Raw genomic sequence first — 23,419 nt, 5'->3', positions numbered from 1 at the left:
TCACCAACGGACTCTCCGTCTTCCAAAGGGAGATGGACCGGATGGTCGATCAAAATGCGTTGCAGGCCACTTTCCCATATCTGGACAATGTGACCATCTGCGGCCATGACTTGCAGGACCATGACGCAAACCTCGAAAAATTCCTCTGCAACGCCCAACTCCTGAATCTGAAGTATAACAAGGAGAAGTGCATATTCCGCACAACCCGCCTTGCCATCCTTGGCTGTGTTGTGGAACACGGAGTCATCGGTCCCGACCCCGTCCGGATGCACCCCCTTATGGAACTCCCACTGCCTCAAGGCCCTGAAGAAATGCCTAGGGTTTTTCTCCTATTACGCCCAGTGGGTCCACTACTATGCGGACAAGGCCCGTCCGCTGATCAAATCCACTTCTTTTCCCTTGATGGCAGAGGCCCGCTTAGCTTTCCACCATGTCAAGGAAGACATTGCCAAAGCCACCATGCAGGCAGTGGACGAATCCATCCCCTTCCAAGTGGAAAGCGACGCATCCGACATTGCCCTGGCCGCTACCCTTAATCAGGCGGGGAGACCCGTGGCCTTCATTTCACGAACCCGCCAGGGCCCGGAGACCAGAAACTCCACTGTTGAGAAGGATGCCCAGGCTATTGTGGAGGCTGTGCGTCATTGGAGGCACTACCTGGCTGGAAAACGATTTACCCTGCTCACTGACCAGCATTCAGTTGCTTTTATGTTTAACAACAAGCAGAGGGGCAAAATCAAAAATGACAAGATCTTGAGGTGGACAATCGAACTTTCCACCTACAATTACGAGAACTTGTACGGGCCTGGGAAGCTCACTGAACCCCCGGATGCGCTATCGCGTGGCACCTGCGCCAGCACACAGATCGATAGACTGCGGGCCCTCCACAATGACCTCTGCCACCCGGGGGTCACCAGGTTCTTCCACTTCATCAAGGCCCGCATCCTTGCCTTACTCCATTGAGGATGTCAGGACCATGACCAGGAACTGCCAAGTCTGCGCTGAGTGCAAACCGCACTTTTATAGACCAGACAGGGCTCACCTGATAAAAGCCACTCGCCCCTTCGAGCACCTGAGCATTGATTTTAAAGGGCCTCTCCCCTCCTTCGACCGCAATGTGTACTTCCTCAGCATTATTGATGAGAACTCCCGTTTCCCGTTCGCCATCCCCTGCCCGGACATGACCAGTGCCATGGTCATTAAATGTCTGAATGACCTCTTCACCCTGTTCGGTTTCCCCAGCTATATCCATAGCGACCGGGGTTCATCGTTTATGAGCGACAAACTCCACCAGTACCTGCTCGCTAGGGGTATTGCCACAAGCAGGACCACCAGTTACAACCCCCGGGGGAACGGACAGGTGGAAAGAGAGAATGCGACAGTTTGGAAGGCCGCCCTGCTAGCCTTAAAGTCTAGGGGCCTTCCGACCTCCCGCTGGCAGGATGTGTTCCCTGATGCGCTCCACTCTATTCGGTCACTGCTCTGCACTGCCACTAACGCCACCCCTCATGAGAAAATGTTTGTCTTCCCAAGGAAGTTCACATTGGGGACAGCGCTACCGTCATTGCTGACGTTCCCAGGGCCGGTCCTACTGAGAAGACACGTGAGGACCCATAAAACGGAACCCCTGTTCGAGAGGGTCGACCTCCTCCACGCCAACCCCCAGTATGCTTACATTGCCTACCCGGACGGGCGGGAGGACACTGTCTCCATACGAGACCTCGCACCCTCGGGGGCCCCAATAACCCACTACCCACTACCACCCCCCCGCCACGATCCAATATCCAACCCCAGCAGACGGCACCCCTGGGCCCCGCGACCCGCTCGACACACACGAGTACTACACACCAGTGACCCAGCCTACGTGGGACTCGACGCCGGAAGCTTCACTACCCCTGCCGTCGCCACGTCGATCACAGCGGCAGACAAGACCTCCGGAGAAACTCCAATACACAAACTTTTAATACACTTCACCTCGCCGTCTCATTTTTAAACAAGGGGTGAATGTGGTAAACCACTGTTATACCTGCCTGTGTGGGTGTTTGTATTCCACTGGGTACATGTCTGTACATGCCTCGGCTGACTCCTCCCACGAGTCCAGGTATAAAGGTGACTGCTCCACAGTCCCTCTGTATTCTGGACTGGTCGACCACTCGAGGCACACCTTCATTCTCTTGTTAATAAAAGCCTGTTAGTTACTCGCTTAACCTCAGTCTTTTGAGTAATTAATAGTGCATCAGCAGTGAGGCGAACACAAAGTGTCTGCAAAGGGGTATTGAGAGACTAAGTGAAGGGGAAGTAAGGTGACAGATGGAGTATACTGTAGGGAAATGTGAGGTTATTTTTTTTTTAAGAAGAATGGAAAAAAAGAACTTTTTTAAATGGGGAGAAACTTTTGAATTCTGATGTTCAGCAAGATTTGCGCCATCCTCGGGCAAGTATTACTGAAGGCTATCATGCCAGTAGAGCAATCAATAAGGAGGGCAAATGGCATGTTGACCTTTATTGCAAGACGTTTGGTGTATAAAAGTAAGGGAGTCTAGCTTCAATTGCACAGGACCTTGGTGAGGACACAACTCGATTACTGTGAACAGTTTTGAGTGTATAGGGGATATTTTTAAAGTTTAAATATGATACGAAATTCGGATATGTAGTAAATAACGAGGAGGATCATAACAGACCAGGAGGACATAGAAAGTCTGGTGAAATGGGCAGACACATGGCAGATGAAATATAACTCAGAGGAGTGAGAAATGACACATTTTGTTAGGAAGAATGGGGAGAGGCAATATAAACTAAATTCTACAATGTTCAAGGATGTGCAGGAAGTGAGGGGTCTGGGTGAGTAGGTACACAAATCTTTGAAGGTGGCAGGATTAGTTGGTAAGGCTGTTAAAAGCATGTGGAATCCTCGGCATTATTAATAAAGCATGGATTACAAAAGTAACGAAGTTATGCTAAACATTTACATTAAAAAAACTGGTTTACCTCAGCCTGAGTAGTCCGTTTAATTCTGGGTACTTTACAAAGGATGTCAAGTATTAGGAGATGACGCAGAGGAGATTTTCGAGAATGGTACCAGGGATGAGAGACTTCAGCTTTGTTGCGAGACTGGGATATTCTCCTTAGAGCAGACAAGGTTAAGGGGTTTCGATAAATGTGATCAAAATCGGGATTGATTTTGATAGAAAAAATAGGGAGAAACTCTCTCTAGTGGCTGAATAGAAACATAGAAACATAGAAAAATATGAGCAGGGGGAGAGCATAAGCCCGTCGAGCCTGCTCCACAATTCAATATGTTCATATCTCATCCTTTATCTCAATACCATAATCCCGCTCTCTCCACATACCCCTTGATCCATTTTGTGTCTAGAAAGCTTTCCATCTCCTTCTTAAATAATTTCAGTGAATTTGCCTCCACAACATTCTGTGGTAGAGAATTCCGCACGTTCACCACCCTCTGAGTGAAGAAATCTCTCCTCATCTCAGTCCTAAATGTCCTTCCATGTATCGTGAGATTGTGACCCCTCGTTCTAGACTTCCCAGCCAGGGGAAATATCCTCCCTGCATCCAGTCTTTCTAGCCCTGTCAGAATTTTATACGCTTCAATGAGTTCCCCTCTAATTCTTCAGAACTCTATTGAAGATAGGCCTAGTCGAACCAATCTTCCTCTATGGCAACCATATTCTTTCTTGGGAAAGTCAACAAAGCTGCACACAGCACTCCAGGTGTGGTCTCACCAAGGCCCTGTGTAACTGTAGTAAGACATCGTTGCTCCTGTACACAAATCCTCTTGCAATGAAGGCAACGTTGCCATTTTCCTTTCTAACTGCTTGCTGCACCTGCATGTTTGCTTTCAGCGACTGATGTACAAGGATACCCAGGTCCTCTTTTACGTTAACATTTCCCAATCTATCACCATTTAAATAATACTCTGCTTTCTGTTTTTCCGACGGAAGTGATGACTTCACAATTCTCGCACGTTAGGCTGCACTTGCCATGTATTTGCCCAGTCACTCAACTTGTCTAATTCGCCTTGAAGCCTCTTTGCATGCACCTCATAACTCACTATCCAACCTAGTTTCTTGTCATCAGCAAACTTGGAAATATTACATTTGGCTCCCGCATCCAAATCATTGATATTTATATACTGTGAATTGCTGGAGTCAAGCATTGATCCCTGCGGTACCACACTAGTCACAGCCTGCCAACCCGAAAAAGACCCATTTATTCCAACTCCCTGTTTGCTATTTGTGAACCTATTTTCAGTCCATGCCAGTATATTACCCACAATCCCATGTGCTTTAGATTTGCACACAAACCTGTTGTGTGGTACTTTATCACAGGATTTCTGAAATTCCAAATACACCTCATCTACTAGTTCTCCCTTATCTATTCTATCAGTTGCATCCTTAAAAAGCTCCAGTAGGTTTGTCAAACACGATTTCCCTTTCATAAATCCACGTTGACTTTTTCTAATCCCGTTGGTATTTTCTAAGTGTCCTGTTATCACATCCTTTATAATAGACTCCAGCAATTTCCATACTATGGATGTTGCGCTAACCGGTCTGTAGTCCTTTGTTTTCTCTCTCCCTCCTTTTTGAAATAATGGGGTTACATTTGCCACCCTCCAATCTGCAGGAACTGTTCCATAATCTATAGAACTTTGGAAGATGACAACCAAAGCATCCACTATTGCCATTGCTACCTCGTTTATTGCTCTGGGATGCAGATTATCAGGCCCTGTGGATTTATCAGCTGTCAGTCACGTTATTTTCTCCAGCACTATTTTTTTACAATTACTAATTTCCTTTAATTCCTCCTTCGCACGAGACCCTTGGTTCCCTTACATTTCTGGGGAGTTATTTGTGTCATCTTCCACGAAGATGGAACCAAAGTAATTTGTTTAATAGCTTGGCCATTTCCTTGTTCCCCATTATACATTCTTCCGTTTCTGATTTTAAGGGTCCTAAATTTGTACTCACTAATCTTTTGCTTTTTACATATTTGTCGAAGCTCTTGCAGTCGGTATGATCGGCAACGAGAGAACACAGATTTAAGGTGATTGGCAAAAGTACCAGAGGCGAAATGACAAACATATTTTTACACAGTGTGTCTTTGTGATCTGGAAAGCGCTGCCTGAATGGGCGGTGGAAGCAGATTCAAAAGTGACTTTCAAAAGGGAATTGGATAACTACTTGAATGGGAAACAATACAGGGCTATGGGGAAAGAGCAGGGGTGTGGTATTAATTGAAGAACGCTAACAAAGAGCTGTCAGAGGCACAATGGGCCAAATGGCCACCTTCTTTGCAGTAGCATACCGTGATAGGATGATATCTAGAAGGGCTTGGGCACAAATCTCATTGATGATATTTTGCCTGCCGCAGGAACTGGTCTAGCCATTGCTGGAGTATAACGCACAATTCTCGGCCTTCTCTGTTTTGCCGCCCACTGATATCATTGACAATGTTTGAGCGTGACTTTGGAGAAGGTTCCCGGATGCGCAATCCACCATCTGAATAAAAAAAAATTCTCCCTTCGCCAAAAGCAGGAAAGTCACTACAAGGAACAGAATGATCCGAAATCAGTAACGTCACTGTCAGCTCACGCGAATACTGCTACTTGGACAAAGCAACATTAGCATTAGGTCAGACTGGCCTTTATAAAGAGCGTCTCACAACCTCAGCACTTCCCAAAGCTACTTTGCAGCCAATCAATTAGGCGCTCTTGTATTTCAAGGGCAAACCGCAGCCAATTGTCACGCAGCAAAGCCCCACAAATAGCACTGGGACAAATGTACAGACAATTTTCTCAGTGAGGCTGGTTGAGCGATAAATGAGCAGCACTGCGTCAGTACAGACCCTCCGACAGTGTGGTGCTCTCTCAGTCCTGCCCATCCGACAGAGCAGCAATGTCTCAGTACTGATGCTCTGACACTGCAGCGCTCCTTCAGTACGACCCCTCTCACAGTGAAGCCATCCCTCAGTACTGTACGGGAGTGTCAGCCTAGACTTTGTGCTCAGGTCACTGAAGTGGCTCTCTTGAACAGACATTCCGCTGACTCAGAGGGGGGACAGCTATGCATTGAGACATGGCGGACCCATGTCAGAAATGTGAGACAGGCAACAATACACAAACGTGACTCAGACTCCAGATAACCGATTGCTGTGCACAGTGAACAGCGACACTGCAGCTTCAATGATTCATCAGCTGAGATAATATGCAGCAAATGTATTATTCTTTGCTGGGACTTTATCCAACAATACTGCACACATTATTGGATATAATGTTATTGCTTGTTGGGCCTCCTAATACATCTGAACACGGATTGGTTGTTATGTTGTGCTCCCGCCTCTGTAACATCGGCCGATTCCACCACTGCCTCAGCTCATCGGCTGCTCAATTCCGCACTCAAGCCTTTGTTACCTCTAGACGTGGATGTTCCAGTGCACTCCTGGCTGGCCTCCCACGGTCAACCATACGTAAATTTGAGGTCACCCAAAACTCAGTGACAATGTGCTAAATCGCAGCAAGTCCGGTTCAAGCAACACCCTATGTGCTGGCTGACCGACATTGGGTGACGGTCTGGCAAGTCCTCAATTTTGTAATTCTCATATTTATTTTCAAATCGTTCCATGGCCTCGCCCCTTCCTAACATTGTAACCTCCTCCAGCACAAAAAGCTCCCCAGATATGCACAGTCCTCCAATTAATCGCCGATTTTAGTCGCTCCACTATTGGCAACCGTGCCTTCAGCGGCCTAAGCACTAAGTGTAAGCCGTGGCTCAGTTGGTAGGGCTATTGCCTTTGGGTCCGATGGTTATGGGTTCAAATCGCCCTGCAGAGACTTGATGGAGTGCTGTACTGTCGGTTGTCTCATTTTTTCAGAGGAGACGTTAAACCGAGGTCCTGTCTGCCATCTAAGTTGGACGTCGAAGGACCTATTGCACTATTTCCAAGAAGAGAAGGGGGGAGTTCACCCCGGTGTCCTGTGGCCAATATTTATCCCTCAAACAACATCACGAAAACAGATTATCTTGTCATTATCACACTGCTGTTTGTGGGAGCATGCTGTGCGCAAACTAGCTAACACATTTCCTACATTCCAACAGTGACTTCACTTCAAATAAGTACTGAACTGGTTGTAAGGCGCTTTGAAAAGCCCTGAGGTGGTGAAAGGCGCTATATAAAGTCAAGTCTTTCATTTCTTTCTTTTAAGCACTGGAATTCCCTCCCCAAACCTCTCCGCCTCTCTGCCTCTATTTCCTCCTTTAAAAATCTCCCTTAAATCGACTTCTTTGAAAAATATGTTTTGTCACTGTCGCAATATTTCCTTATGGGGCTCAGAGTTAATTTGTTTTGTGTAACGCTCATGTTAAACGTTTTACTACATTATAGGCACTGCATACATGAACCGGCGATATCAGAGCAGCCACCAGTTCCACAATATGCTGACTCCAATAGAAAGAACCCTCGGGAGAGATGTCTGATGGGCGGCGAGTCCGATGCTGCCCATTTTATACCATCGCCAAAGTCAAAGGACCCAATTCACAGATTTGCTTCAGTCCCCCCAATACAGTCTAATTTCACATCTTTATTAACACTTTCAAATGTTATCACTAAATAACTGGCTGGAGCGGCGCATCTGCATCTTCTTTGCAAAATGTTTGAGGGCAGCTCACACTCCTGCAATACTCAGCAGGTCAGCAGCACTGCCTACCCACTTAAAACAACCTTTCTGCATCTGTGGACCAAATCAGTTAGCCAAACATCAGTAATGGGGAAACTCTTACAGACAATAATCAGGGAAACATTAATTGTCACTCGGATAAACGTGTGTTAATAAATGACAGCCAACACACACTTGTTACAGGCAATTCTTATTTGTTTGAGTTCTTTGGTGAAGTGATGCAGACGGTTGATGAGTGTAGTGCGGTATGTGATTTTGTATATGGACTTTCAAAAGGCGTTTGATAAAGTGCCACATAGAAGATTTGTTAGAAAAATTGCAGCCCTGCGTTTAAGAGGCAATGGCAGTGTTGAATCAATACAAAAAGCAGTGAGTTGAGGTGAACGATTGTTTTTTTCAGTCTGGTGGGAGGTGTGCAGTAGTGTCCTCCAGGGGTCGCTATTGGGATCAATGCTCTTTTCAAAAATATACTAACGACCTGGGCTTGGGGACACAGGGCATCATTGCAAACTTTAAACAAATTAGGAAATATAATAAAATGTGAGGAGGATAGTAACAGAATTCAGAAGGAGACAGGCAGACTGGTGAAAAGGGCCGACACAGGTGGATGCAATTTTAATGCTGAGAATTGTGAAGTGATGCATTTTAGAAGGAAGGACGAGGAGAGGCAATAACAATTAAATGGTAACATTTCAAAAGGACTGCTAAGAGAGTGTGTAAACAGGGGTTTAGGTAAACAAATCTTTGAAGGTGCGGGAAAAGTTGCTGACACTGTTACTAAAGCATGCAGGATACCTGGCTTTATCAATAGAGAAACAGAGAACCGAAGCAAGGAATTTATGCTAAACATTTATAAATCACTGGTTAAGGCGGAGCTGCAGTATTATGATCAATTCTCTTCATCGCGCATTAAGAGGGATGTAAAGACCTTGGAGAATGTGTAGAGGTGATTTATTAATATAGCTCCAGGAATGAGCGACATCAATTACGTGAAGAGATTAGAGAAGCTGGGATTGTTCTCCATCGTGCCGAGAAGTTTAAAGGGACATTTAATAGAGCTATTGATAATTATGAGAGTTTATTTTTAATAGAGTTAAAAAGGAAACATTTTTCCACTGGTAGGAGGGTCGGTAACCAGAGGAAACAGATTTAAGATAATTGGCAAAAGAAGCAGAGGGGAGATTTGGAGAATGGTTCTTTACAAAGTGATATATGGTGATCTGGAATGCGCTGCCTGACATGGCGGTGGGAGCAGATTCAAGAGTAATGTTCAAAAGGGAATTGGATAAATACTTGAAGTGGAAACGATTGTGGGGCATTTGGGGAAAAAAGCCGGTAGATTTTAGATTCGTTCCTTGGATGCGGGCGTCGCTGGCAAGGTCAGCAGTTATTATCTTCCCTCATTGAGAAGGTGATGGGAATAATTGGATAGTTCTTTTAAGGAGCTGGCAAATGCACAATAGCCCGAATGGCCTCCTTCTGTGCTGTAAGATTCTATGATTCTATCGAATTCTTTATTTCTGTAGTCTAATAACACGGACAGCTCTATAATCAAAGTAAAATATCTAAAACAGCAGGAGATGTTTAAAGAACTCGAAGAATTCTCTGCTGCAAAATTAAGATTCTAACAGGAAATAGCATGGTGTGGTTGTGTACAATCCAAGTTTATGGAAATTGTCCTGGTAATTTAACCCTCTAAGGCCCAGTATTCAATTCAAATAGAAGGCTCATCACCAACTGCTGGGGGGAAACTAGGAATGTGCAATAAACATCGGCCTTACCAGCGACGCCCCAATACAGTGAAATATTAAAAAGACATTTTTGAACAAGGTATTCTAAAGGATTGAAATGATATTTTAAACGGATGGAGTTTGGACATATAGCATACAATCAACTATATGCAGCTATATGAGTCAATAAGGGACGAGCCCACGTTTAATGCAGGAAACCCACTGTAAGAATTAAACAGGTTAGTTCAGCTGCCTGAACTCAGAGCGCCCCCTGAGCAGAGTACATATCTTGGGATTTCATAATGAGATGGCAAATATGTTTTCTTAATTGGCGTGTCACCATGTATGGAATGCATTCAGGAATATTCGGATCCATAAATAAATAGGAGGGATTATGCAAACTGCCAGTCTCAGCGGGGGCTCCCTCTCTGTATAAAGAAGCTCCTTGGAGAAGAGCAGGTTAGAGCGCCATCCAGAGCATCCACCAGAATCATCGCTTCTCACAAATAATGTCTCAACAATTCATAATTCTTCATATCGAATTCGTTTACTATGCCTTTATTGCAGTAGCCGGTGTTCTCGGTAAGCCATGCCACATGGTTGTTCAGTGTAAAGGAAATTTAGACAGTCCTGTCGCCTATTTACTGAAACCCCTTCAGCCAATCGCACATTCGATGCCTCGTTATTTCACCTGAGTCTTTTCTCCAATGGTGAACTTTTGTTGAATTTCCGCCAGGGGCCTATATCTCCCGGTGATGATTTCGTTTTTTCTTGATCGGCTAACAAACTTTGCTCCAGATTGAGCAGGCCTGTTGGAGTTCAGGTATCTAATGAAGGAACATGTCTAACTTTATATTGCACTGTGTGTGGGGAACTATGCCGAGTGACACAGGCTGGTTGCGACAGGATCTGATCAATATTTTATATGTTCTGATAATTCAATGGCAAGCAGTTGTCTCTGGATTGTAGGCAGTGAGCACTCTCCATGCTATGGGAATTTCATTGTCTCAGGATGCTTGTAAATACTTCAGTGTTTAAAACTATGTTACTTTATCTCCTCGTGCTGTCATGTACTGATGTCATGAGGTGTTGCAGGAACAGCTCTCCACTACAGCACTTGTCGGGGTGATTGTTTCTCATCTCTGAAGAGCCTCCACTGAAATAAGGCTAGCTTCTGGGTATTGAAAGGAGATCTGGCCCAGGTGGATTTGGAACAAAGATTGAGCACTGGGAGGCATTCAGGGAGGAGATAGTGCGGGTACAGTGTGGACACATTCCTATGAGGTGGAAGGATGGGCTCCCAAAGTAAAAGTTTGCTGGATGACTATGAGATTAAAATTAAACAGTTAAAGGTGGCTTATGTTAAATGTCAGGTTCATAATACTATAAAGAAACAAGGGGAATACAAACATGCATAAGAGAACTGGAAAAGGGAAACAAGAGGGGCAAATAGAATATATGACAAAAGATTAGCAAGCAACAATAAGGGGAAAAGTAAAGTATTTTACGATCGTATAAAAGGCAAATTGGGAGACAAAGGAAGGGTGAGCCGATTAGGGACCAGAATGTATGTTAAGTTGTGGAGGTAGAGGGAATGGCTGATATATCATTTGAACATTTTGGAAACGTAAGGATGTTAAGCTCAACGTTTATGGAACATTGGTTCGGCCCCAGCTGGCATCTTCCGTCCAATTCCAGGCAACAAACTTCAGGAATGACGTCAAGATATTAGAGTGGGTGCAGAAGAGATTTGTTAGAATCGTGCCAGGTTGGCGGGACTTCAGTTAGGTTGCGAGTTCAGTGAAGCTCGGATTGTTTTCTTTACAACAGAGGAGGTTATTGGGAGATTTAACGGAGGTGTTCAAATTTATGAAGGGTAATGATAAAGGTAATAAGGAGAAACTGTTTCCAGTGAGAGGAGGGTCGGTAACCAAAGGACACAGGTTTAAATTAATTGGCAGAAGAGGCAGTAGCAGATAAGGAGAACCGTTATATGCAGCGAGTTGTTATAATCTGCAAAGCACTGCCTGAAAGGAAGCTGGAAGCAGGTTCAATAGTAACATTCAAAAGCTAATTGGATAAATAATTGAAGAGTAAAAAATTGCAGGGCTGTGGAGTAAGAGCAGGAGAGTGGGAGTAATTGGATTGCTAAAAGAGACGGCACAGGCAAAATGGGCCGAATGGCCTCCTTCTGTGCTGTGGCATTCTACGATTTTCGTTCTTATCATTCATTCATGGCATGTGGGAGTCGCTGGCATGGCCAGAATTTATTGCCGTTCCCTAATTGCCATTGAGAACTTGCTGGCGAGCCACCTTCCTGTACTGCTGCAGTCCATGAGGTGAATCTACCCCCACAGTGCTGTTAGGGAGGCAGGTCCAGGTTTTTGACCCAGTGACGATGAAATAACTGCGATTTATTTCCAACTCACAAAGGAGGGGAACTTACAGTTGGTGGTGTTCCCATACGCCTGCTGTCCTTGTCCTTCGAGATGTTAGAGGTCGCGGGTTTGGGAGGTGCTGCCAAAGATGCCTTGGCATGTTGCTGCAATGCAGCTTGTAGATGGAAAAACTGCAACCACGATGCGCCATTGGTGGAATGAGTGAATGTTTAATGTGTTGACTGGAGTAGCGATTAAGCGGGCTGCTTTTCCTTGTTTGTTGTAGAGCTTTTCAGTGCTGTTGCAGTGGCACTTATCGATGCAAGAGGAGAGTATTCCATCACACTCCTGTTTGTGACATGTAGAAGGTGGAAATGCTTTGGCGACTCAGGAGAGGAGTCAGTCGCTGCAGATTATCCAACCTCTGCCCTGCGCTTGTAGCCACCGTATATATGTGGCTGGTCTCGTGAAGTTTATGGTCAGTAGTGAACGTCAGGATGTAAATGGAGGAGCATTCGGCGATGGTAATGCCGTTGAATGTAAAATGGAGGTGGTTAGATTCTCTCTTTTTGGAGGTGGTTATTTCCTGGCACATATTAGGCACGATTGTTACTTGGCACTTATCAGCCCAGGCATGAATGTTGTCCAGTGCTTGCTGCATGCGGGTATGGACTACTTCATTATCTGAGGAGTTGCCAATGGAAGTGAACCCTTTGCAATCATCAGTGAACATCCCCACTTCTGAGAGTCAGATGGAGGGATGGTCATTGATGAAGCAGCTGAAGATTTTTGAGACTAGGACACTGCCTTGAGGAACTCCTGCAGGGGAGTTCTGGAGCTGAGCAGACTGGACTCTAACTTGCACAACCATCTTCCTTTGCGCTAGTTATGACTCCAGCCAGTGGAGAGTTTCACCTGATTCCCGTTGATGGTAGAAAGGATTTGAGGAGGCAGGAGGTGAGTAACTCTCCGCAGAGCACCCAGCCTCTGAACTGTGCTTGTAGCCACCGTATGTATTTGGCTGGTCCAGTAATGTTTCTTGTCAATGGTGACTTGCAGGATATTGAAGGTGGGGGATTCGGCGATGGTATTGCCATTGACTGTCAAGGGCGTTGGTTAGGCTATCTCTTGTTGGAGATAGTCATTGCCTGGCAGTTGGGGATCGCGAATGTTCCTTGCAACTTATCAACCTAAGCCTGAATGTGGGCATGGAATGCTTCATTATCATTGAAGTTGCGAAAGCCACTCAGCAATAGCAATCATCATCGATCATCCCCATTTCTGTACTTATAATGGAGGGAAGGTCATTGATGAAGCACCTGAAGATGGCTGTGCCTAGGACACTGCCCTGTGGAACTCCTGCAGCGATGTCCTGGGTCTGGGATGCTTGGCATCCAACATCCACAATCATCTTCATTTGTGGTAGGTATGACCCAATCCAGTGGAAACTGTTCCTCCTGATTCCCATTAACATCAATTATATTAGGGCACCTTGATGCGACACTCGGTCAAATGCTGCCTTGATGTTGAATGCAGTCACTCTCACCTCACCTCTAGAATTGGAGGAGTAGTGATTCACCAGCTGAGGGAAGGTAGCACGCGTTAATCAGCAAGATGTTTCCGTGCCCATGTTTGGCCTGAAATCGAGAGACTTCATGGGGCCTGGAGTCAATGTTAACAACAACAACTTCTTCTATTCATATAGCGCCTTTAACGTAGTAAAACGTCCCAAGGCTCTGCACAAGTGTATTTTAAGTCAAAAAAATTGACACTGACCAAAAGTTTCTTCAAAGAGGTAGGTTTTAAGGAGCGTCTTAAAGGAGGAAAGAGCGGGAGCGAGGCGGAGAGATTTGGTAGGGAATTCCAGAGCTTAGGACAAAACAGCAGAAGGCACGGTCACCAATGGTTGAGCGATTATAATCAGGGGTGTTCAAGAGGGTAGAATTAGAGGGGCGCAGATACCTTGGAGGGTTGTGGGGCTGCAGGATATTACAGAGATATGAAGGGGCGAGGCCAGGGAGGGATTTCAAACAAGGATGAGAATTTTGAAATCGAGGCGCTGCTTAACCGGGAGCCAATGTAGGTCAGCGAGCACAGGAATGATGGGAGAACAGGACTTGGTACGAGTTAGGACAAGGGCAGCCGTGTTTTGGATGACCTCAGTTTACATAGGGTGTAATGTGGAAGGCCAGCCAGGAATGTTCTTTAATATTCAATTTGAGAGGTAACAACGGAATGGATAAGGGAGTCAGCAGCTGATGAGCTGAGGCAAGGGCGCAGACAGGCAACACTGTGGAGGTGGAAGTAGGCGGCCCTTGTTATGCTGCGGATATGTGGTCGGAAGCTCATTTCAGGGTTAAATATGACACCAAGGTTGTGAACAGTGTGGCTCAGCCTCAGGCAGATTTTAGCGCGAGGGATGGCGCCAATGCCTAGGGAAAGGAGTTTTTTTGGCAGGGACTGAAACCAATGGCTTCGGTTTTCCCAATATTTAATTGGAGAACATTTTTAATGACTCCCAGGTAAGTCCCTCTCGACTGTATAAACTGTGCCGCCCACTCTGTTTGGTCTGAAATTCAAGTGCGACAGGATACACCCTGATGGAGGAGTCTTGGATGTAGGCTGACAGGTGTGATTCTGTCGGCATGACTGTGTCAGTCTGTTGCATGACTAGACTCTGGGGCTGCGCTACTAATTGTGGCATAAGTCCCCAGGTTTTAGTGAGGAGGACTGGTTCACTGGGCCTTCGCCACTTCCGAATCTGGTGCCGAGGTCGATGCCACGTGCTCCGTCTGGTTATTTTCCTATTGTTTTTACTAGCTGTTTTGGTATGACTGAGAGGCTTGCTAGGCCATTTCAGACAGCAGTTAAGAGTCAAACACGTATCTGTTTGTCTGGAGTCACATATAGGCCAGCCCGGGTAAGGACAACAAATTTCTTTTCCTGAAGGACATTAGTCAACCAGATGGAGTTTTGTTCCAATCCTGTAGTTCCATGGTCACCATTACTGATATTAGCTTTTTATTCCAGATTTATTTAATTAACTGAATTTAAATTCCACAGCTGCAGTGATGGGATTTTAACTCGTGTCTCCGGATCATTATTCCAGACCTCTGGATACAGGGACAGGTTTCTATTGCTGGATAAAACATCAACACATCAACTCTCAGGGAAATCTGCTCTCATTGACGCTTTTGTGTTTGTTCGGGTATTTTCCTTGTTTTTTTCCCTTGCAGTTAACCTGGTGGCGATTGTGATCCTGTGTCGAGGAAAGTGCGATCTCTCCAAATGCATCACTCGCTACCTGGTGGCCATGGCAGCGGCCGATTTCCTGGTCGTTCTCTCCGATGTGATATTGTTTAGGGTCTGTTATTATTATGCCGGATCTTTACTGGACTCCACTCCCATATGTTGCCTCAATGAATTCCTGCGTTATGGAGCCACGACGGTTTCGGTCTGGTTCACGGTCGCGTTCACCTTTGATCGATTTGTAACTATATGCTGGCAAAGCCTGAAAACAAGATATTGCACCGAGAGAACGGCGGCCGTGGTGATCGGCACGGTGACTGGGCTGGCCTGTCTAGAGTGTGTCCCCTGGTACTTTCGGTTTGAACCTCGCTTTGTCATTAATAACGTCCCCTGGCGATGCAGCACGGCACTGAACTTGTACATTACCCCCTCGTGGACCGTGTTCGAACTCTTTCACCGCATTCTGGTGCCTTGTGTCCCCTTCGTTCTGATATTGCTGCTCAATTCTCTGACCGTCAGATACATTTTTGTGGCCAGTCGAGTCCGCAGGGGCCTCCGGGGCCGCAGCAATGGAGAGGATCACAAAGACCCAGAGATGGAGAACCGAAGAAAATCAATGATTTTACTCTTCACCATATCGGGCAGCTTTATAGTGCTGTGGATGACAGACGTTGTGTTTTATCTCTATCAGCGAATTAGCAACCTGAACTATTACACTGCGAATGACCCAGCCTATATCACGGCCTCTGCAGGAGCAATGCTGCAGCTCCTCAGCTCCTGCACCAACACCTGTATCTATGTCGTGACCCAGAGTAAATTCAGAGAGGAGCTGAAAAACGCCGCAAAATACCCACTCAGTCTCATTGTGAAATTCATTAAATAAGCAACTGAAGCTCTTTCAGTATCAGAAATCTATTTCGGGTCCCTCCCCCCACACACACTTCATCACTTCTGAATGGGAATCACTACCCTTTCCCCATCGTCACTGAGCATTCACTATCAGTAAAGGTCACAATGTCGGGTAAAGCAGGTGTGAACAATACAAGCACAAGACTGAGATTAGGCGGACTGTTTATTTCATTGTCAAGATATTTCAATAAAAGAAAAAAGAAAAAGCAAACGGCCAAAATCGTCGATACCATAATCAAGCGTATAATAGTGACGGATGTTGGCACAAGTGCAACACTTATCCCAACTCTACTCCTCCCAGTCAGGCAGTGGGCTGCAGTTAGGCCCTGCTGACTTTTGGGTTAACCTTCAGAGGGAAGTTAGCCGATTCAGTGCCGCCGTGTTGCCCAGTGTGCCTCGGAAAGGATCGGCCTGGAGTTCGTTCCTCTGCTCTAAACACTCGCGTTGCACCCTCTCTCTCTAGTTATAGGCCTCTCGCTGAACCAGTACACGCCATTCATATCTGTAAATTAATAGAATGCACCTACAACTCTCTGCTGCCTGGATGTCTGGGGAGCCTGAAACTTGTGACCAAGGCCTTGCAAAGATACTATTTTCCAGCAAAACCGTTCGAAACCATGCAGGGTTTTGTTAGAGTAAATGAGGCGAAACTGTGTCCACTGGCAGAAGGATTGGTAAACTGAGGGCACATATTTCAGGTAAGCGGCAATAGAGCCAGAGGTAAGATGAGGAGAAATTCCTTTATTCAGCGAGTTGTTGTGATCTGCAATTCACTGCCTGAAATTGCGGTGGAAGCAGGCCCAATAGTAACTTTCAAAAGGATATTGGACATAGAGTTCAAAAGGAAACATCTGCAGGCGAGTAGGACTAATTGTGGAGCTCATTCGGAGAGGCAGCGGAGGCGCGATGGGCCGACTGGCCTTCTTCTCTTCTGTGAGATTCTATGATTCTACGAGTGACATCTTTCTGGTCCTGCATTTCATCAGAGGTCAATGGGATAACCAACTGATATTCTCTACATAGGAAAACATGCTTTCTGTGAAACTCATGGATTCGTGATTACTTCACGTGTTTATCATTCTACTTAGTTGCAGGAGCCCAGCATTTTAAAGTGGGGATAAAGTTTTGTTGTCGAAATGTAAGTGACAAAGCATTTCTGAGGCCTCATCTGTGGAAATAATTCATCAATTGATAAGAGCACAAAACTCCTTCAGTTAACTCGAAGGCAGACCAGTAATTGATGCAGTGAGAAAGAAGGAAAGACTTGCATTTATATAGTGCCAGGCGTCTCAAAGCGCAACACAGCAAATGTTGGTGTGTAGTCATTGATTTAATGTACGAAACGTACCAGCCAATTTGCGAACAAGCACTCACAAACAGCAAAGTGAAAATGGCCAGATGATCTGATTTTGATATAGAGCCATAGAGTCATAACGGCACAGAGGGCGGCCATTCGGCCCATCGAGTCCGTGACGGTTCTCTGTAGAACAATCCAGACAGTCCCATTCCCGCGCTCTATCCCCGTAGCCCTGCAAGTTTATTTCCCTCAAGTGATTATCCAGTCTCTCCTTGAAAACATTGAGTGCCTCCGCTTCCATCACTTCCATCAACAGTGAGGGCAAGGTCCTCACCACTTGCTGCGTAAAAACGTTTTTCCTCACGTCCCCCCTGAATCTCTTGCGCAAAAGCTTATATCTGTGTCCCCTAGCACATTCAAATAGTGGGAACCGCCTCTCCCCATCCAGCCTATCCAAACCCTTCACAATCCTTTACATCTCTCTCAAAACACCCCACAATCTGCTTTTACCTAATTAAAACCTATCCAGCTTCTCCAAACTGTCCTTGTAGCTAAGATCACCCACAACCGGAATTATTCTGGCAAACCTCCTCTGCACACTCTAAAGGGCCATTACATCCTTCCTGAAGTGTGGTGACCAGAACTGGATGCAATACTTCAATTTTGCTATTACCAGCGTTTTATAAAGGTTCAGCATAACTTCTCTACGTTTGTACTCAATGGCCCAGAAATTAGTGTCCCAACGCGTGAGTAAGCACTGTGTACTCACACGTGGGACCGATGGAATTGTGTGTTTCCTGCAGGCATAGTGCATGTGCGGGGAAATGGCATTTCCGATCCACTGAACCTAGGGGTTCAGAGGTCGAACACGTGCACGCCGGAGTCTGCGTGTGCGTGTTGAACTTCCTTTTTTTTTCCAGGTTTGCCCGTGCGTGAAGTCCTCCACTTTTTACACTTTAAAAAAGCAGACGTAAGGACTTAATTTTAAAAGGTAAGTGGTCTATTAATTAAAATTGTAATTTTTTTTGCACATGTTTATTATTTTTAAAGACTTTACAGTAAGGTAATTATACTTTTAGCCCCGATTTTTTATAAAAATTTTTTTTTCAAAAATTTAAATTATTGTTTAAAATAGCTATGTTAAGTTAATTATAGTTCATTTAAATAGTGTGATGTTTTTTAAAATTTTATTTCAAGTTTAGGTACTGTTTTGGGCACCCGGAGTTTCATGAGTTTGACAGTTCTTACTGTCAAACTCATGAATGAAATTTTGCATCCTCCGATTGGTTGCCCAGTGCTCACATGATCCCAGCCAACGCATCACACTAAGTACGCCGGTGGATCACGCAAGCACAGCATGCTGGGAGCTGATCCGGGCCACAGACAGGAAATCCACGCAGGCCCAGGCTTCATCTGCCGGCGCACGAGGTATGTGTAGGCCGGGGTCTTGCACCCGCGGGAAGCCCCTGACACGCATTTCTGGGCCATTACCTCTGCTTATGAAGCCAAAGATGCCATATGCCTTCCAATCACTCTCAATACGTCCGGCCCCCTTCAGGAACAAATGCACATTAACTACCAGGTCCCTCTTTCCCTGCACACTCTTTAAAACTGTGCCATTAAGGGTTTATTTCCTTTCCCTGTTCCTCGTGCAAAAATGCATCACCTCACACATTTCTGTATTAAATTACATATGCCACTTCACTCTCCATTCTGCTAACTGTTCTATGCCCTGTTGCATCGATTGTTGTCGCACTCACTGTTTGCCACACACCCAAGTTTGGTGCAAACGGCAAATTTAGAAATTCTACACGGAGCTCCAATATCCAGGTCAGTTAGATACATCAATAAAGCAGTGAACCCAGCACTGATCCCTGGGGAACAGCACTGTCTACCATCATACAGCCTGAAAAGCAGCCATTTACCACAACTCGCTGCTTTCTGTCCTTAATCAAATTTCTTGTCCAAGCTGCCACTGACCCACCTATTCCATGAGCCACAATTTTGCTAACCAGCCTTCCATGTGGTACATTCTCAATTGCCTTCCGAAAAACTATGGAGACAACATCAATTGCATTACCTTCACCAATCCTCCCAGTTACTTTATGAAAACTTTCAATTAGATTAGTCAAACATGATCTGCCTTTTACAAATCCGTGATAACACTCCTTAATTAGCTTAAACCTTTCCAGGTGCCCGTTATTTTTACCCTTGATTATTGCTTATAAAACTGTATCCAGCACTGCTTTAAATTGAACGGCCTGTTGTTACTAAGATTGTCCTTATACCCTTTCTTGAACAATGGCGTCACATTTGACACTTTCCAATCATCAGGCACCCCCGCATCTAGGGAAGATTGGAAAATTATGGCAAGATTTTCTACTATCCCCTCCCACAATTCCCTTTGCAATCTGTGATGCAAGCCATCTGAACCAGGCAGCTTATCCACTCTAAACATACCCAGTCATTCTAGTACATTCTGTGTATCAATTTTCACCCCTTCCATTGCTTCCAACTTTTCACTTCTACCGATATTTTGTAAGCATCCACCTCCTTAGTGAACACCGATGCAACGTGCTCATTGAGTATTCTAGCCTTACTCTGTTCCCCTAAGCATATATCATGTTCTGTCCCTAATAGGCCCCACCTCGCCTCTTACTACCTGTTTACATTTACTGTTTACATGCCAATAGATGGATTTTGGGATCCCTTTTACGTTAACCGCCTCATCTTCTCTATTTGCCAATCTTTTTTTTTGTCTTGCCATCCTCTCTCAACTTATTTTATTCTGTCTGGTTCTCCCTTGAAGAATATAGATGCAGGGAGGCATTGTGGCTAGGACACCGGGGATAACTCCCCAACTCTTTTTCGAATTAGTGCCATGGGATATTTTACTTCCAGCTGAGAGAGCAGAAGGGGCCTTGGTTCATGTCTCATCTGAAAGACGGCACCTCCGACAGTGCAGCAATCACTCAGCACTGCACTGGAGTGTCAGCCTAGATTTATATCCGGAAGTCCCTGGAACGGGACCATAAACACACAACCTTCTAACACAGAGGTGAGTGTGCTACCAGCTGAGCCAAAGTTGTCAGTATTTGTTCTGTACTGTTCCTTTAGTAGAACGATCTAACTGGAAGATGTGGGAAGCGTCACCGAGGATGTAGCTACAGGCCTTACATCGAGCAACAGTCAGCATCCGAGTGGATTGTGTGTCTCCGGAATAAGAGAGCTGGCAGCGACAGTCAAGGTGGAAACACTTCTGGTGCTTTCCAAATTTCTAACTGTCAATCTGAAAAGTGTGAGGATCCAGCTTGTTCGGTGAAAAACTTTACTGCAGAAAGTCTCATCATATCAATTTCATACTGAGAGAACCACATGTTTTGTAGAATCGCTTATATAGACGGTGTGTTGTTCTTGTTTTAGCACCTTATAAATGATATAACTGCGGAATATATATATTAAAAATGAAGCCTGACCTCAGTGGCACTAATGTGTAAGGACTGTTTCATTGATGGTCTGGAACATAAGACAGTAATATATGTTGACCTTGTTCCCCAGTATTCGGAATTTGGACCAATGATCTTTCTGATATAAAATAATAACATGGACTTGTGTACACCGGGCATAATTTCAAAATGTGCATATGACACGAAACTGGGAAATGTCGTTTACAAGGAGGAGGATAATAACAGACTTCAGGAGAGCACAACATGTCTGGTGATGCGGGCAGACACATGGAAGATGAAAATGAACGCAGAGATATGTGAAGTGATACATTTCGGTATGAGGAATGAGGAGAGGACATAATAATTAAAGTGTAAAATTTTAGTAGGGGTGCATGAACAGAGAGACCAGAGGGTGAAGGTTCACAAACCTTTGACGGTGGCCGGGCAAGGTGAGAGTGTGGTTAAAATTTTTTTCGTGATACATGACTTAATTAATAGAGGAATAGAGTACCGAGCAAAGGAAGTAATACTAAACCTTTATAAAAGACTGGAGGAAACTCAGCTGGAGCATTCTGTTCATTTCTGCACACCATACTTCAGGAAGGATGTGAAGGTGTTAGAGACGGTGCAGGAGAAAATGACTAGAATGGTTCCAGGGATGAGAGATTTCAGGCAGACTCTGGAGATGCTGCGGTTGTTCTCCTTCGAGCAGAGGTCGTTACGAGGATATTTGATAGAGTTTTTGACAATCATGAACGGCTTTGAAAGAGTAAATAAGGAGAAAATATATTCATTGGCAGAAGGCTCGGTAACAAGATGAAACAGATTTAAGATGATGAGCAGAAGAACCGGCAGTGACATGAGGAAACTTTCCTTTTTACACAGTGAGTTATGATCTGGAATGCGCTGCCTGAAAGATTGGTGGCAGCAGATGCAGATTCCAAAACATAATTGCGTGTCTGTGGCCGTAGACCTGACTCCAGGATGGTATATTGTCTCCCTTGTGACAGGGTCAAGGATGTCACTGAGCGGCTGCAGGAAACTCTGAGGGGGGAGAGTGAACAGCCAGATGTCATTGTCCATTTCGATTCCAACGACATAGACAGGAAGAGGGATGAGGTCCTGCAGGCGGAGTTTAGGGTGCTACAAGAGATATTAAAAAGCAGGACCTCAAAGTTAGTAATTTCCGGATTACTCCCGTTACCACGTTATATTGAGTACAGGAATATAAGGATAGAAAAGATGAATGCGTGGCTGGATTGATGGTGCAGGAGGGAGGGCTTTAGATTCCTGGGGCATTGGGATCGGTTCTGTGGTTGTTGGGATCTGTATAAGCTGGACGGGTTACAGCTCAACAGAGCTGGGACAGATATTCTCAACGGGGAGGTTTGTTAAGTGCTGTTGGAGAGGGTTAAACTAGCTTCGCAGGGGGATGGGCACCAGCATAAAGGAATTGAAAACAGGAATAAGGTGCATAAAAGAGTGAGTGTGTTGGATAGGACCAGATAAGAAAGGAGTACGAGAATCGCAAGTAGTACCATATTAGATAGCAGCAGACAAAGAAATATTGCGAAAAATGTAAAAATGGGTTTAGAATGCATATACATATATCACAAAGTGGGGCAAGTAAGTTTGGTGAACTACAAGCACAATTAGCCGCGGGGCAATATGATGTCATGGCAATAACGGAAACATGGCTTAAAAACGGTGAGGACTGTGCATTTAATATTCAAGGGTACATAGTGCTCATAAAAGTTAGGAAGGAAAAAAGGGAGTTGGTGGAATTTCTGATTAAAGAAGAAATTGTGATGTTGGAAAGGGAGGATGTTCTTGGTGTTCCCAGGACAAAATCCATTTGGTTAGAGGTGAGTAGTCAAAATTTATGATCATGATATTGGGGGAATTCTATAAGCTTCCAAATAGCGAGAGGGAGGTAGAGGAGCAAATCTGCAGGTCAATCGTGGAGATATGCAAGAGCAAAAGAGTGGTGAAATTGGGGGCCTTTAATTAACCAAATATCTATTGGGATAATGCTCGGGTAAAGGGAAAGTGGGGGGAGGAATTTCTTAAATGTATTCAGGACAATTACCTTGACCTGTATGTTCTTGGCCCAACCAGGGAGAACACTTGGGTACGAGTGATTAACGTGTCATAATATTTAGATTAATAATGAAGAGGAGCAAGGAACAATCTAGAGTGGATATTCTAAACTGGAATAGTGCTAACTTCAATGGGATGAGAAACGATCTAGCCATGGGTAAAGTGTATGTAAAGACTGACAGGGAAAACTGCAACGGAACAATGGGTGGTCTTTAAGGAGGAGATGTTCCAACTTCAGGTTAGGAACATTACAACAAGAGGGAAGGGGAAGGGAATCAAAGCAATGGCTCATTGGAAGACGAGGGAGATAGAGAAAGATGATGAAACAAAAAAGAGGGTTTATGATGCATGGCAGGTGAATCCTTCAAGGGAGAATCAGGCCAAATACAATAAGTAGAGAGGGAAAGTGAAGGTTAAAATAACATTGTCAAAGAGAGAATATGAGAGTTGAATGGCGGATATTAAAGGGACCCCAAAATCTTCTGCTGGCATGTAAACTGTATGCAGGTAGTAAGGGGCAGGGTGGGGCCTATTACCGACAAAGAAGGTGATGTATGCTTAGAGGTGCAGGGCAAGTCTAGAATAATCAAGGATTATTTGTATCGATGTTTACGAAGGAG

Source organism: Somniosus microcephalus, unplaced genomic scaffold, assembly GCF_052327205.1.
Source record: "Somniosus microcephalus isolate GS21.2 unplaced genomic scaffold, FLI_Smic_1.0 unresolved_chr8, whole genome shotgun sequence".
In the NCBI taxonomy this organism is placed as follows: Eukaryota; Metazoa; Chordata; class Chondrichthyes; order Squaliformes; family Somniosidae; genus Somniosus; species Somniosus microcephalus.
This window is presented reverse-complemented; position numbering follows the sequence as displayed.